Source organism: Lutra lutra, chromosome 1, assembly GCF_902655055.1.
Source record: "Lutra lutra chromosome 1, mLutLut1.2, whole genome shotgun sequence".
In the NCBI taxonomy this organism is placed as follows: domain Eukaryota; kingdom Metazoa; phylum Chordata; class Mammalia; order Carnivora; family Mustelidae; genus Lutra; species Lutra lutra.
Window position 1 is genome coordinate 20,509,141 of NC_062278.1, and position 18,102 is coordinate 20,527,242.

Below are 18,102 nucleotides of genomic sequence, written 5' to 3' on the forward strand. Positions count from 1 at the left end.
GAGGGATAACTTCCAGCTGTCTTCGGAAGCATGGGGAAAGACAGGTCATCTGGAATTGGAGTTTGCCAGATGAATGCAAAGAAAAGATATAAAGGGAAGAGGAGTTAATGCAATTCTACTCAAACTGTGGTCCACAAACTGGTTTCTGGCTTTCAAATGGTTTGTTACCAATCTATGGCAATATACAGAAAATGGGAGTAAATGTTTATAAATATTATAGCACATTGATAATACTTTGTTGAAACTAATAGTAAGATTTGATGTCTTATAGTCTGTATGTCTTCATAGATTTTTGCCCTTTATTTTTTAATAATTTATTTTATTTTATATTTGTCCACAATGGATTATAAAATGCCATAATTTTCATCACCATCAATAACTACAATGTCTTTTATCAAAGATGGCTCAATAAGCACTATTTCACTGTCTGTTTTCAGGAATATTACTGGAATTACAAACCAGAGGATTTAAGGAAGCTTGAATGTGATTTTGGAGGAGGAGTGTTTATGACCATGGCTGCAATTGGCTTAGGTGGAGTGGCCAAGGAAGTCATTAGAGGTAATGAGACAAAGGAAATGGGAGGATATTGTCTGAACTAAAACTTCCATGGATACATTCAGGTCACCAGGGATGACCACATTACTCAGCATTAAGGCAAAGCATTTGATCTAGGTGGCAGTGGAGGGAAAAGGGGAGTTCTGCAGGGAGATGGAAACCAGGATCAAAAAAGGAACCGATTTTGTTTGTAGCAAAAATTTCTTCAGCTCTCTAGTTTGACTAGTTAGGTGAAAGAGAATATGTATAAAGTAAATGAGACAGGAGGTAAAGATAAGGAAGAGGCATGAGAAATGTGCAGGCAAATGATTTTTAAAGTTGTGTGTTCAAAGCGATGTTGTCTTTCTCTCCTGCTTCATTTAACATCTGAGTCCTTCCTGTAGCCTGAAGAGTAGATCTAGTTTCCACAAATGTTTGTCTCCATTTTCAAAACCATGAGCCTATGTTAGAGTTATGGATCACACAAGTGACATTTTGGAGCATGTGCTTGTCATGAGTCTGTAGACACCACTGAAGCTGTAGCTGGTGTGTGGTCAGGACCTCATGGGAGTTTGATGATCGCTTTGTCCTCTTTCCCTAAAGATGCTGAAAGCAGGACTTCCCTTAAAACCTCCCTTCTCAATTTTGTAGCTGCAGTGAGGGAAAGAGAAATTAGCCCACAGAGAAAGTGAACTTTTGACTCCCATTTACTCCTCTCTCTAAAAGTTTCATATCCTCCTATGGTGATCTCTCTATAACCCCTTGAGAACTCTTTTGTGCCCTTGATTCAGACTACGTATTTTTCTTCTTAAGTAATGAGAAAGGAGCTGTTGTGGCTGAGGAGTAATTGGGTGTGCAGAATCTTGAACTTTCCTGAGGAGGTAGTGTGTCACCAAAGGGGGTTCAGAATTAGCCAGTGAATCAGATTATTATTAAGTATATTGATAAACTTTGAGTATTGCAGAACGTTTATTATGTATGAGTTTACCCTTGAGGTATGATGCAAATGCTTTTGCTTAGATCTACCTTGGATGTATTATTTAGTAGACTGGTAATACTCAGTTCAGTCTAGCTTCAGCCGCATGGCTGTGTGAAGACATGCATATCATCACCCCTTTATGTGCACTGCAATATTGTATTTTCTCCTTATATAGTTAGTGGACATTTTGATATATGAAAATTAAATTTACTGTGGTAGTGATAGATGTCTCCAGGTGATAATGTTTGAAATTTATTATTATTATTATTATTGTTATTATTATTTGCTTTACTTCCTCTTCTGATGAAGTTTCTGTTCGCTCTTGCAGGACAAATTTTGTTGTGACTATTGTTTCATGAATATGCAAATGTATTCATGTGTTATTTTTTATTTGTTTTTATCATATTGTTAACCAATAGATCGCTCTTCTCTTTGATTTTTTTTTAGTGTTCTTTTTAGTCTCTGTGTGTATGTACACACATAGTAGAAAAACAAATGTGGGCAAGGTGAAGTGCTCTGATTTCAGCTATTCTGCCGTATGATGGGTCTCAACCAGGGGCAGTTTGCCCCAATGGAAATACAATTCACAATGTTCACAATGTCGAAGAGAAATTTCTATTTGTTAGAATTGCATTGGGTGGGGTGTGCTATTGGCATCTAGTGAAAAGAAGATGGGGATCCTGCTAACCGTACTACAATGCCCAGGATGGAAACCTGTAATGAAGAATTGCCAGATCCAAAACATCAAGGCTGAGAAACCATAGACTAGTTAAACAGAATATTATATGGTTTTTGCCCAAAAACCAAATAATTCCAGTCTTGCTTAATCATTGCAATGAGCAGGCACTTTGTGACAAGGTATTTATAAATGTTTATTATTTCACCTGTTAATATACTTTATAAAACAATTTTATTTTTTAAAGTAATTATTTTCTTGAAGAAAATAGGACATACATACCTCTTAATATACATATATACATAAATTCCATACATTTAAATAGACATCACGATCGTCTACAGTGTTTTCTTTAAAATGGCATGCATATTTAGCTCTTTTAGTAAGATGTGTCTAGCTATTTTTCTCTTCCAAATAAAGAATAAAATATCCTGGCTGGGATTTCCTACAAATATGATATGGAAAACTTGTATCATTTAGACACTTTTGATTGCAGATTTATGAAAATACAGTCAAATGAGTGAATGCATATATTCCAGGTTTTCATACATAATGTAATTTTGAATCCTGATTTTTTGGCAAGGAAGAGATCAAAAGTTTTCATGCAATTCAGACATCTCAATATGCATACACTTTTCTTCCATGTCTTTTCTTTCCCCAGGCAAGCTCACAACCTTAAAATAAAATTGCCTGTTTAGTAGTTTCCATTTCTTTCTAGAACCCTTCAGAAAATGTTAAAAGTTTCTCTGACAAGGTTAGCTATTTTTCAGCAAACATAATAAATCCAGAGTATAAGTAGTCATGTACTTTTATGATACATATAAAAAAGTACTTACCTTGGATTTATGGATTTTCTATTTCATGCAATATTTGAGAGTTAATAAAAGTTTTCCCTTTTTTATTACAATATGTGATCCAAATTTATACAAGGTTATGCTATCTGAGGGTTCTTTTGAGGGAGTTAAAATTACTGGTGAGGGTCACCTGGATGGCTCAGTTGGTTAAGCATTGGACTCTTGATTTCGGCTCAGGTCAGGATCTCAGTGTCCTGGGATCAAGCCCCACACTGAGTTCTGTGCTCAGCAGGGAGTCTCCTTGAAGATTCTCTCCCTCTCCCTCTGTTGTTCTACACCCTCCCTGCCCTGCTCGCTCTCTCTCTAAAACAAATTAATTAATTAATTAAAATAAATAAAATAAATTACTGGTAACTTAAAATAAATTCCTGGTAGCTTAATATGAGGATAATAAAAGATTATCCATTATGATATAGGAAGAAAATCATGAAACTTCTAATTATAGGTTTATTTTAAAACTAAAAAAGGGGTTAAGACTTCAAGTACAAAATATAAGATCTTATGTGGTCCTATATCCTACATGCAGTAGTGAGGTGGTGACTGGGCTACTCAAATCTGTCTGATGAATTCCCCCGATATTCCCAGTTATTACAGAGTTCACAGAACTGCTATCAATTTTCACTTATTTTCAAAGTAGTGCCACAAACTACAATTTCTCTTTAGCTACGTAAGTGAAAATGTCTAGTTCAAAGTAGGATATTCTTCCCAAAATAAACAACAATCTTAAAATGATTCTCCCACAGAAATTGTGGTTAAAAAATCATACTAAAATGCAAAAAAAGTGAACAGCGAAAAAAATGACTAATTTTTCTTCTATAACTAGTAGGGGACCTTTTGATTGTGAGGGAAAAGTAATGATGACTGAGATGTGACAATATATTAGTTGAAAATTATCATCTTAATGAATAATGGATAATGGATTTATATCCACTTCCATAACAATGGACTATGTCCTAAGGGTGTGTGTTTATGTTTCTGTGTCCATCATTGTTTGTGTAATAAATATTGTAACTTTATCATTTTAAATTTTCGCATCCACTAACAATTTTTTTACTTATTTTATTTAAATTCAGTTAGTTAACATATAATGTATCATTAGTTTCAGATGTAGAGTTCAGCAATTCATCAGTTGCATAAAACACCCTATACTCATCACATCATGTGCGCTCTTAGAATGTCCCTCATCCCATTACCTCATCCCTCATCCCATTACCTCATCCCTCCAAGTTCCCTCCAGCAACCTTCATTTTGTTTCCCATAGTTAAGAGTCTCTTATGGTTAGTCTCCCTCTGTGACTTTGTCTTGTCCACTAACAATTACATAAAATTTTAATTTAGAATCAGATTTTTTAATACCTGTATCCTACAGGACAATATTTTAGGAAGGAATCAAACTCTATAACATAATCCCCAATATTATTATTAATACATACTATTAATATACATAAATAGTATTTGTTAAAATATATTAATAATGCAGACATAAAATTATTGGTAACAATGTGAGAAGGGTGACGTACTCACATAAGTGCAAGATTATTCATTGTGGTGCAGGAGGAAAAGAAGGGGTTAAAAGCTTCTTAATATAAAATTTAACAACATACCTGGTCCCATATAAAATAATGGGGTGTTGATTAATAATATATAACACTATATATATAGTATGTATTATTGATGAGATATAATATATATTAATCATAATTCCCCTATTATATAACAAAAACTGTTGACAATATGTTAGTGAGAACAAAAAACTTTATCTATCGGGGTGCTTGGGTGGCTCAGTGGGTTAAAGCCTCTGCCTTCGGCTCAGGTCATAATCTCAGGGTCCTGGGATCGGGCTCTATGCTCGGCAGGGAGCCTGCTTCCCCCTCTCTCTCTCTGCCTGCCTCTCTGCCTACTTGTGAACTGTCAAATAAATAAATAAAATCTTTAAAAAAAGTTTTATCTATCCCTAGAAAACAAAATAAAATTTTACAAATTTTTTTCTAATTTTTATCTCACCAGTTTAAAATTTTTATTTCTTACTAAATAAATGGGATATCTTATGATATATAATAATTCTATATATACACATTTATGTACATATATAAATATACTCACACACATATATATGCATATACACATGTCCACACACACACACACACACATACACTATAAACTTAAAATTATTTTCTGATAGAGATGCACTAACAAAAATGTTTAAAAATGTAATGCTAGAAGTAAAAATTTAATATGCTATTTTTTTCAAAAGGCCTATAAATAATAAATTAATACAAACACCAATATTTTATTTTCCTTTAGTAATTTTTAAAACAGAAGAGAAAAAGCTATTGATTATGAAGCAGAAATGTGATGAAGGAATTGTGTTAAAATTTTAAACCATTTAATCAATAATACCCTATGCAATTCAACTATTTTTTTTCAAAATTTTAATGATAATCATTAAAAATATCATCATTTTATGCACTACCTTATATGAGTCTATGTGGATTTGCAGAGTGCTTTCACACACTTTATCTTGTTTTAATTTTATTAAGTAAAGCAATTTTGGAACTGCTTAGATTGGGTGTGTTTGCCATTTTACATACAGAAGAGAAATCTGAGGTTGGGAGAGGTGCCCCACTCAAACACATACCTAATTAAAGGGACTTAAAGACTTGAGTTTTCTCCTCTTCCCATTTCTCTGTTGAACCCTTAATCTCTTCCAGTTCACACTGATGCTGTATTCATAAATATTCTCCAAGTTTATGAAATTGTGTTCTAACAGTCACTGCTGTTTCTCTTGTCCATCACACGGCAGATTGATGTCAGCCAAATGACTGACAATCATTGTTTTTAAATTGTGCTAATTAGGTGTCATGATTTTTTAGCTTCTTTTTGATGGACTAACATTTTTTTTAGAAGCACCTACCTATTTTATCACAATCGCATCAGTGTGAACCTGCTGGTTTGTGTGGCAGAGATGATTGTTGACCCAACTCCTCTTCCTGGACACGTGACGAGATTACATTTTCCAGCTATCTTGAAGTCAGTGTAGTCATTTGACTGAGTTCTTAATGGAATGAAAGTAGAAATAGTGTGCTGCTTTTATGCTTGAACCTATAACTGAATGGGAGTGCCTCCTTATGCTTTCTTCTCTCACCTGCCACCAACAAACCAGCCTTCATGGTGTGGATGATAACAGGGGCATGCAGGTCAGCAGAGCAGTGAAGGGAGTAGGTGAGAACACTGGGTCCCTGAATAGAGGAGAGCTGCCCACCAGCTAGGAGCACCTGCCTGGATTGCTAAGACAGAAAGAAACATAAGTCTTTAACTTCTTGTTATAGCAGTTAATCCTACACTGATATTAACGTTGAACAGAATATTCTTGATTTGATTTTTTTATTACCTTCTTTCACTTTTCATAATCTATTGTGCAAGTATAGGAACATATTCAGGACATTTTTTATACTTCTTAACTTAGACTCATACGTTTAGGTTAAATCATCATGTAAGTCCTAGATCCCATTGCTTTCGATAGAAAACCTCGTGCAGGTTTTTTGTTTACCTCTCAGGCTTTTCTGCTAGGTTTGCTTAATGTGCTGATTTGCACAGCAAGATGAACTGTTAGCTCACATGTTAAACCTGAAAGCTTATATGGTGATGAACACAGCAAACATTGTGCAAAAGCACTAAAATGCACAAAATCTGTCAATTTACCACACCCCTGTATTGTAAAGGCCCTCGTTAAGACCTCAAAAAATGCCAGAATGCAGATGGTACTCAGGAAAAGTTCCTTCCCATGTATGACACATAATACACGAGATGTCTACAACCACAGAAATTATATGCTGTACAGAAGTCATTTTAGAAAATAGTTATGTAGAGTTGACTACATTAATAACTATTTTGTACTCTGCTTTAGAGTCCCTGGTTATTAGGGTACCTTATGCATAAATGAAGTAAGTTGGAAACCGGAGAAATGACGTTCATTCTAGGGCACATATTGTGTTGCTGACTTCTTCAGTTCTCAGGGATATAATACAGGGCTTATCTCAAGGTTTAAAGACTTGTGCCTCTTAAATTATAGAGTAATTGGATCCGAAATTCCTGTTTTTACACAGAGCAAAATCTACTCAGTAAAATACATTCCTAACAATTCCATGGTGACTCTTTTATTAGGAATTACAAGTATCACTCAAATAGATGCTACAAGTTTAATATACTCTGTACAACTAAGTTTCTGATCACTTACCTAGCCTTCATTTAATTAACACTATTTTTTTAAATAAATCACTATGCAGTTTAACACAACTCTAAGGACAATGAGAATTAGGAAGAAGATATTCTGAATAATTTGGAAGAAACAAAGTTATGTATACATTTAAATAACCATAGTAATCAACCAGAAGTAAGAAATAAATATATTTTCTAATTCCAAGGATATGCAAAATTTTCCTAAGATCGCTTCAAAATTGTGCATATGTCCCTTCTCCTGTCCATGTTTCCTACTTGTCCCCCTTCAACTATTACATCAAAAACTTTCATCTTTTCTCAAAATTTTCTACCATTTAAATGTTGAAGAGGTGACTTATGGTAACACGACAAAGCTATAAAAGGGAGTGATCTGGACTGTTTTAATGCATATTGAAGAAAGTGAGACAGTTTCATTGTTAAAAGCTATACACACACACACACACACACACACACACACACACACACATATACGGGAAGAAAAAAATCAATTCATTTGTCTGATTAAACTTAGGCCTTAGAACAAACACCTGTGACTGATTGGTTATATACCAAGATACACGTGTGTGTATGTGTGTTTAAGAGGTACACATGATATTCAACTTTAAAGAAAACAGACATAAAAAATTTCACTTGGAATAGGTTTCTGGTTAATTAGTTTAAACTCTGCTGTATTGTGTGTGACATTTTGTGATTTGGGTGATGAGTGTACATAAATTTAAGAATCTACTTCAGAAGAGCTTATATATTCTATTCTTTTTAAAATATGAATGTTAAGAACCTTTTAGATTTTGTGACATGTGTTCTTATAGAAATCCCATAAAATTGGGCACATTGAGGACTAGATAAGTTCTCTGGTTTGCTCTGCAGTGGGTAAAAATGAGAGCTGGCCTAACCAGAAGATTTTCTATTCCCAGCCCTGTTGTCTACATTCCATGACACATGCACACCTGCCTTCTTCCTAACCTTGTGTTACACCCCTTGCCCTCTTTTCACTAGTTGAAAGTAGAACAACTTAATGTAGGCAGTTTCTATTACAGATACTTTCTAGTGGGGCAGGTTAGGGTTTTTGCAAGACTAACTCTTTTGCTTTTAAGGTGGATGGAAGGTCTCTACTTCTACTGAGTATGACGTAGGATGATCCAGAGTCTTGTAATGTGGGTCTCTTTGCATCCATGTAGGCAGACATGGGGGTTTATCTAGAAAGTCTGACTACATGAAAGATGTTTCCTGGAAAAGTCTCAGCATCCTCTTAATGCTGTGAACTATAGTTCTTGGTACAAGGATGATCAAAAGAAAGGTGTCATACTTAACATTCAAACAATGGTAACATAAAGATTAAAGTTTTTGAATAATGAAATAAACTATAATAATTTTCCTTATTTTTTCACATTTAATACAAGGTAATTTTTAATACATTTTTGCTTCAGATCAATACCCTTAAAAGAGACTTCAGTTATATTTATCAATTAGTTCAATTATTTTAGCTTAGTCTTAATCTAAGGACATACATTGTTTTCTCAGATTCTACTTCCATGAAAAGATTGTTCTAATGTGCATATTTCTAAAGTTCAATGGAAGTCAGAAAGTCTTGGTGGCATTCCTAGATTCACAATGAGGGAGTTGTCATGGATCAGAGAAATTTGAAGCCCTGTGTAAATATCAAAGCATACCTAAAAGCCATTTAGTATTGTCCTCCTTGAAGAATTATGTTAATTTGGGTCAGAGGCTTTTCCTCACACAATATTTATTTCCTCTAAAGTACCTTGCAGAATGCTGGGCACTGGTGGATTTTAACAAATCTTTATTATATAAAAATGAGAGACTTAATTGCATCAAAGTTAGCTGTTTATTTGAGACTCTTTATCTGTTAACTATTTCTGTGTAAACAACTTGTAACTTAGTTTTAAAACTTTGATGATCTTATCCTTTCTCAAGAGAGTGAGTCTTTGGAAAGTTCTATCTATCTAGGTCCTACTTGGCTGATTTTGACACATTCAGGGAATGAACCATTTGGGTCTGGCTGGTCTAGGATGATTTTAGCTGGAAAGGATCAGCTCTGCCCATAGTAGTCTCTCACCCTAAACCTGGCCAGTCTCTGTTATTCTCAAGGGTAAGTGGGCAAAATTCCAAGAGAATGACAGCCCAAAAGGCCTCCAGAGGCCTAGGCTCAGAATGCCATGCCATGCCTGCCATGTATTCTTTTTTCCAAATCAGGTCAAAGGGCTTGTTCTGATTCAAGGGGCAGAGAGAACAAGTCCACTACTAGTCGAGCATAACAGTAATGTCACATACATACAGCATTCATGTAAGGATGGGTGATGAATAGGGGATGTTTTTGAAACCAATATTCAAAACATTGAAGCAAAAAAGAGAGAAATCAGAATATGCTCAAGGCTCAAAATTCCTACATGATGAATTTGTTAGTAGCCACATTTTTTCCCGGCAGCAACTCAAAATGACAGGGAAAAAAATCCACAATTCGCGTAAGCAGAATGAGCTTTTCAAATGACTTATGTTAGTTGTCAAAACAGAATAGTTATTCACACAAACAACTTAGCAGTGGATTTATCAAAGCCCTAAATTTTTGTAAACTGAGCATTGCTATTAATAGTACAATGTTTATACTGTGAGGGGTTTTTGGTTCCTCTGCTTTAGTATTATTACTATTTTATTTTGTTTTGTGTTTAGCTTTCAGCAGTATTTTCTATTTAAAATTATAACAGTTGCTACAAAAACCTCTTTAGATTACAAAGCATTCTTGGTTTAATGACTCTGATAAGAGTTCTTTTTCTCTGAGGTGATGCACAAAACCACATAAGTTTTTGATAAACTTTGGAGAATTATTTACTTTCTTAATAGTCTTAATTGAAAAATCTTATTTTTTAGGTTCACAGCAAAATTGAGCTGAAAGAACAGAAATTTCTTATGTACCTCCCCTAGACTCCCTCATTTTGAACATCCCCCAACACTGTGATACTTTTGTTACAATTAGTGAGTCTAGAATGGTATATCATAATTACTCTACATCCATGGTTTATAATAGAATTTACTCTTGGTGGTGTACATTCTATGGGTTTGAATAAAAGCGTAACATGTAGTCATCATGATAGTATTATACAGAGTATTTTCACTGCCCTAAAAATCCTCTGTGTTCTGGTTACACGGAGCCTGCTTCTCCCTCTGCCTCTCTCCCTCTCCCTCTGATAAAAATCTTTAAAATAAAATCTTTAAAATAAATAAATAAATAAATAAAAATTGTATCTTTAAATTTTTCATCCTTTTTGTATTTTTGACTTGTAGTTACAGAATAAATATCTTAAAATTCATTTTATTATAAGTCACATAAAAATTAAATAAAGGATATATATGTATATATACATATACACATATATAGTCATAACTAGCAATTTATCACATATAAAAATCTGATTTTCTTTTTTTTGGCTAGTCGATATTTTTACTTTTATGAAAATATCCATACAACAGGTATTAATATGAATGGAACCCTTATGACTATAAAGGAGATAGTGATCAAACATGAGAACCTAATGTTCTGTTTGGTGGGGCTTCCAGGTTCAAGAGTGAAGCTGACATCAGATGGATTGGCAAGGGACTGAGTCATCCAATGTACTGCTCTGCTCTAGTTAGGGGCTGACCTATCTAGAAGAGTAAGGGTCTGGGCGCCTGGGTGGCTCAGTGGGTTAAGCCGCTGCCTTCGGCTCAGGTCATGATCTCAGGGTCCTGGGATCGAGGCCCGAATCGGGCTCTCTGCTCAGCAGGGAGCCTGCTTCCCTCTCTCTCTCTCTGCCTGCCTCTCTGTCTACTTGTGATCTCTCTCTGTCAAATAAATAAATAAAATCTTAAAAAAAAAAAAAATAGAAGAGTAAGGGACTTATTCATCATACATAGGACGCTACCTCCTGCTGTTTCTTTCCAGGAACTCACCTTTGGCCTACAGTGGCCCAGAATTAGTTAAAATCAACACCAACGACAAACTTCTTTCTTCTCTGTCTTCTCTTTCCCTTCCCTCTCCTCTTCTTCCTTCTGATTAGTAACTATTTAATTTACAGTCTCAAGGACAGCATGGGTTCCCTAAGCTTATCTAACTTTATCAAAGGAATGGTGGAAGATATAACAACCAGAGCCTAAACAGATTAAAGTGCAGTTAATCCATATCAAGTCAAATCTATACCAAGATGAGATTCCTGGGTATGACATACCCTAGAGTAGAAGAGGAGTCTATGCTTTAGAAATGTCACTGCCTTTATACTTCAGAGATTTGTTTCGAGATTTTTTTTTTAACATTCTATTTAGAAAGTGGGTCATTATGGAATGTCAATTGCTAGAAAGTTAATTTTGTTATTTTGTTGCTAATAGTGTCTTGAGATAAAATGAAGTTAATTAATAAATATTAAAAAATAGATATAATTTAGAGAGGGTATAGAGAGGCAAAAAAAAAAAAGTTCAATTTTAGTTCATTCTAGAAAAGAACTGATACAATCCCTCTCGCTATAAGAAATGTATGTATACCACTGCTCTTGCTGAGAAAAAATACACTTCTAACTTTTGTATAACTAAAGACCCTATCTCTGAGCACTGAAATTAACTTAAACCATCCAGGCAAGACAAAGCTTAGAAGTCACACCTGATAATAATATTGCAGCATAATTATTTGTTTTATAATAGTTTTCTTTAACCTTGGTAAAAGAAAAAAAAATGAAAGTGTAAGTAAAAATATATTAGTAAATATTAACAAATACTAGTTTAAACATTCCAGTTAAGTGTCTCATTTTCTCCATTCCTAACCAAAAATAACTCAAAATCTGATGTAAGTGTAAAATAGCAGTTGATCTTTATTTTGCTTCTAAGTTTATTTTTTCAAATTTTGCTTCTTATTATGATGTTATTAGTTGATAATTAAAGAGTGTTGGGGTGCTTGGGGGACTCAGTTGGTTAAGCATCTGCCTTTGGCTCAGATCATGATCCCAGAGTTCTGGGATCAAGCCCTGGCATAGGGTTCTCTGCTCAGCAGGGAATGTGCTTCTCCCTCTCCCTCTGCAGCTCTCCCTGTTTGTGCTCTCTCTCTCTCTGTCAAATAAATAAATATATATTTTTAATTTTTTTAATTTTTTAAAAATTTTTTGGTAATTTTATTTTTTTTCAGTGTTCCAAGATTCATCGTTTATGCACCAAAACAGAGAAAATCAATTATCATATGGTTTCCCTTACCTGTGGAGCATAAGGAATACATAAAATCTTTTTTTTTTCTTTTAAAGATTTTATTTATTTATTTGAGAGAGAGACAGTGAGAGAGAGCATGAGCTAGGAGAAGGTCAGAGAGAGAAGCAGACTCCCCGTGGAGCTGGGAGCCCGATGCGGGACTCGATCCCAGGACTCCAAGATCATGACCTGAGCCGAAGGCAGTCGTCCAACCAACTGAGCCACCCAGGCGTCCCAAGGAATACATAAAATCTTAAAAAAAAAAAAAAAAAAAAAAGTATTAACTCTCTTCAAAGTGGAAATCATTTCTCTGCATTAAAAATTGGTATATCGGGCGCCTGGGTGGCTCAGTGGGTTAAGCCGCTGCCTTCGGCTCAGGTCATGATCTCAGGGTCCTGGGATCGAGGCCCGAATCGGGCTCTCTGCTCAGCAGGGAGCCTGCTTCCTCCTGTCTCTCTGCCTGCCTCTCTGCCTGCTTGTGATCTCTCTCTGTCAAATAAATAAATAAAATCTTTAAAAAAAAATAAAATAAAAAAAATTGGTATATCATTACTTCATATCATCCTGGCATTTAGAAGATACCACATAAATATAATTCTTGAATGAAACAAATCAATAAGAATGAATAAGTGTTAAGTCTGAGAATAAAGATTAGATTGCTTGATTGCCCAAAGAGGGAAGATTTATACACAAGGAAATTTAGTATATACAGAGCTGTTGGGAAAAAGAAGGACGTATTTTGTTGTTGTTTTTGTTATTGTTTATTTCCTTATTCTCCGTGACTTTCATTAGCACTCAGTATAGTGTATGCTAAGCAATGTGATTTATTGAAATATCTATAACTAGACACCCTTGACTTGCCAAATGACTGAGATTAAACTTTTTCATTTCCCGCATCCTTACTTACAAGTAATCAGCGTCACCTACCACTTTCAAGAACAAATATTTTATTTGTCAATAACAGAATCTCACGTGTCCTTCCATTAGCCTTGCTTATGGCTTCATTGAATTCATTGACAATAAAACCATGTGTTGTATAAAAAGTAAGTGTATTACTTAAAATAAATAGAGAAAAAGACAGGTCTTGGGTTTTTGGATTTGGTGAAAATGTTGTATGGCTTACTTTTCTATACACTTTTTAAAAATTTCTCCTTTGTAATATGTAAATTTTACTGACTTTTCTTAAAGCCATGACTAAATTCTCTAACTTGGTAAAGAGTTAACAAATTTCCTGTCCTCATATATCTTCTCTACACAAATTAATTTGAAAAGAAAATTACCAAGCCTCCCTTTCCCCACACTAATCATCCACAAAATGTTTAATATAAATAAATACAAAGCAGATGCTAATGGAAGAGTTAAATCTTGATCTTAATTATTCAGATAATCCTATTACTAGATGTCTACTCTGATCAAAATCATCAGATTCTTGTTCAAACCTCTGCCTCTGTTTTCTTGTGTAAATACAATGCATTATCTTAGAAGCAGTTTTCTGAGGAGGAATTGCTAGAGTTTCAGAGAACAGCTCATGCATTTTAACTATTTGTACAAACCTAGACTCAGACTGAGAATTTTCCTATTTATATCTTCTGTGGAATAAACTAGCAGATCTGAGCTGTCCCAAGAGAAACTTTGTATACTTCTCGAATGAACTGTGTATGCTTAGATCTGATGTTTTGTCTTAAAAAATTCAGTATTCCCTTTCTTTAGGAGAAGAAATGATGATTTAATAATGCTTTGCAGTAAGCAACACTTCAGGTGTAATAAATTCAAGCATTCTAGTAGTCCATTTTACAAATGCCTTCTAGTATTCCAGACAATTGATGCTTTTAAAATTTTTTTTCTGTTTATACAGTTTGCAAAGGGATACTTATCAGAGCAGAATTAATTCCACAAATTATTTTTCACTTTATCATCTTGCATTTTTGAGCCCGTGGAAGTGAAACTTCTCTTGACTATCTGTAACTTCTCTTTTATTGTCAGTGGTACTTTTATTATCATATGTCATTATGCTTCTTCAAATTGGGACATTGAAAAAACAAAGTCAAGGTATTTATTGCGAAAATTCAGGTTTGTGTCTCACGACCACAAATACAACCTCCTGGCCCATCCACTGTTGGTCACTAGCCAAGAGATCAAGAAAAAGGTGCTATCTTGATAGCTCATTTGCCATAGTACAACTAACAGTACATTGTGTTTTTCAGTTATAAATAATCATATTTTTCTCATTTTGTGCATCTTGCCCACAATGTACATTTTATAATTAAAACCAAAACTTGACTGTGTTTGTACCTGATAAGGTCTCAGCAGGAAACAGAGAAGTCATTCAACCTTGGCATTTAAAAGATGATTGAATATTGTTGGGCCGCCTGGGTGGCTCAGTCCTTAAGCATCTGCCTTCAGCTCAAGTCATTTTAGGGTCCTGGGATTGAAGCCACATCAGGCTTCTTGCTCAGCGGAGAGCCTGCTTCTCCCTCTCCCACTCCCTCTGCTTGTATTCTCTCTCTCACTTTATCTCTCTCTGTCAAATAAATAAATAAAAATTTTAAAAAAGATAATTGAATAATGAGATTATTGTTATAGGTATTGTCAGAATACAGGTAAACCAGCAGGGGATAGTACACCATTCCAGGAATGAAAATAGGAGAGAGACTTCATCAAGCCTGAGCTTGGTGAAATGGAGTTACAGGAATCCAGAAAGAGTAGTTGTATGTGAGGCTGACTTCACAAAGACTGGGGCTTTATGCATGAAATGTAGCTGGTACATTAAGAAAGTAGCTGTAGTGAATGAATACAAGAACCTTAATTTCCTCCTGTCTCCTGGATCTCCTTCCAGAGTGACTAATTGACCAGACACAACTGGAGAAAATAAATCAACCCACTATGACAATTTATACAGTTAAGATTCTGGATGCACAGAGGTGAAAGAGGGTAGAGAATGGGTAGGGATGGGCAAACAAGGCATCCTTCACTGTCTACAAGGCCTGATGCAATGAGGCCATTTCTACCTCATGACATCTCCTACCACCTTCTACCTCACTTACTTTCCTCTGACCACCACAGCCTTCTTTTTCTTCCTACCAGTGAAACAACTGTATATCTTAGGGCCTCTGTAAATTATGTTCTATCTACCAGAAAAGGTCTTCCCTAAAGCTAAGTTGGCTGACTCATACCATGCAGGGGCATGAGGATTGTCACTTCTTCACTGAGGCCTTCCATAACCACCCAACTGGAAATGTCTCCCTCATTTAGTCACTCTTAAAAAAATTAGTCTTCAATTTTCCCCATAGCAGATATCACACCATGAAGTCACTTTATTCATTTATTTGTTGCCTTATTCATTTACAACAATTTAGATTTCTGGTATAAAGACATCGCCTATCTTGTTGATCATGGTATGTTAGGTGTTTGGGACCATGCCTGGCTCATATACCATTTCACATATCCAGCTTCCTCTTTTAACAGATAAGGAATCTGTGGCATAGGTGTGTTCACGTTAATAAGTAGTATAAGAGTCAAAGACAAGTGCAGTTACCCCTAACTCGACTAAATACCACCACTACCACTTCCAAAAATTGCCATTGAAAAGATAGGTTTTGCTTATGACTTCTTAGAGTTAATGAATTAGAAGTTGACTCAGTTGAGAACATCTATTTAACTTATGGATGTAAGAAAATTCTGAGGCAATGTTAGTTGTAGAGTGGGAAAGATATCTCAAAATATCAACTCCAGAGGCACCTGGATGGCTCAGTGGGTTAAAGCCTCTGCCTTCGGCTTGGGTCATGATCCCAGGGTCCTGGGATCAAGCCCCACTTCGGGCTCTCTGCTCAGTGGGGAGCCTGCTTCTTCCTCTCTCTCTGCCTACTTGTGATCTCTGTCTGTCAAATAAATAAATAAAATCTTTAAAAAAAAAGAGTATCAACAACATGTCAGTAAGCCTATATAATAGTTTTAAGGACATGCCTTTAGATATTTAATATTTTCCAATGTATCACATTACATATAAAAAGCAACTTCTGCTCTATGTTGCTATTCATGATGCTTGGGCAAAACCAGAAATGGCTTATTTGATAAAATGTTTCCTGTTTTGTAATTATTTTTAATCTACTTTCAATCCTTGTTGCACAGAAACTACACAAGTTATATCCTTTCTTCATTTTATATTTCAATTAAGTCTCATCCCTCCTCTTTCTTCCTCTGCCTTCTGAATCATACTCAGTGGAATATGGAAAGTGATGTCACATTTGGTCAAAATAGAGACCATTTCTTTTTTTCATTCATATAATCATTCCTACTATTCTTCCCAGCTTTTGCTCTACATAATGAAAACAAAAGCTGATAAAGATGTTTTTTATGAGAGGTGGAATGGGTGGCAGTAGAGATGGGAAAAGAATGAGAAAGCAAATTAGCAAAATATTTTTAAGCATTTACAAAACCAGTGTTTCCACAATTTCTTGCTTGTATAATTCCACTGGGAGCAACCCTTCTGCTCAGTGTCTTTTCTCCCCTCACTGTATAAAATCATCTCACATCCACTGCTCCTTATTTTACAAAAAATAACTATGTGTGGAGGAGAAGATAAGCTCCAGTTTAATATTTTTTAAATTATTTTTGTCAACATTTTTCACATTTCTTTCATTTTGTAATTTTTTGTTTTTGTTGGCATTGGAAACGAGGCCTTGATTTCTCCATAATTATTTCATTCTGTTTGCTTTTGCTTTCCAAGCTTCTGAGTTTATTTGGTTTACCAGTTTTGTATTCCTTTACTTAACTAAGCTAGGCACCAGGGTAACCAGACATTTTCATGCTCACAGATGGAGATGAAGATACCAAGTGTTCTAGCCAAAGTTCTATTCTGATAACTCATTTTGTTGAAAGCTTTTAAATTCTTTCTTAGAGAACTCCCCTCTGGCACCCACCACCTGCTCATATTTTTGCAATTAAACTATAATCTCGGATGGGACTTCAATATGTTTTTGTTTTAAAATATTAAATAAAATATAGTTGAAATAACATTAATAATATCATGACTCTGGTCAACAAACAGTGCAGCAAAGTTGAAAACAGTGTAGAGACAAAAACTGTTCAGATTTCAAACACAAATATTTAAAACATTTTCTTTTAGAAAAGAGAGAGATGAAAAGAACCTCTTGCCTCACTGCTGTATTCGTAACTTGCTCTCCTGGGAGAGTCACATTTACTGTCTTCAAAAGGTTGAATCATCTTGTGTGTTTTGGTCATAGACAAAATATATCAGCTTGAAATAGGGTATGTATCTAAGAGTCTTGTTTTATTGGAGCTATATCTAGCATGAAGGAAATTTTTATCAATCTTAGCTTCAGTGTCTGACAGTGTCTGACTGATGTTAAGTACGTTATTTATCCTTTGCTTGGATACAAGGTGTTCTTGTTGTTGTTTGGTTTATTTCCAAAATTAAGAAATATCTAAACAAGAAAAAGCATGAATTTGCAAAGCCCAAGATATATGTAAATACATATATATACATACAATTCCAAAGGGGGTTCTAAGGGTAGGCTAATGATTCATCTAGAATTAATTTTTATTACGTAAAATAAGATAAATGTTGAGGTTCATTTATTT

General features: G+C 34.8%; 1 pseudogene; it reads left to right on the top strand.

The window, feature by feature from the left end:
• LOC125092955 (uncharacterized) overlaps positions 1-18,102 on the top strand; it is a 91,977-nt pseudogene that overhangs the window by 47,024 nt on the left and 26,851 nt on the right.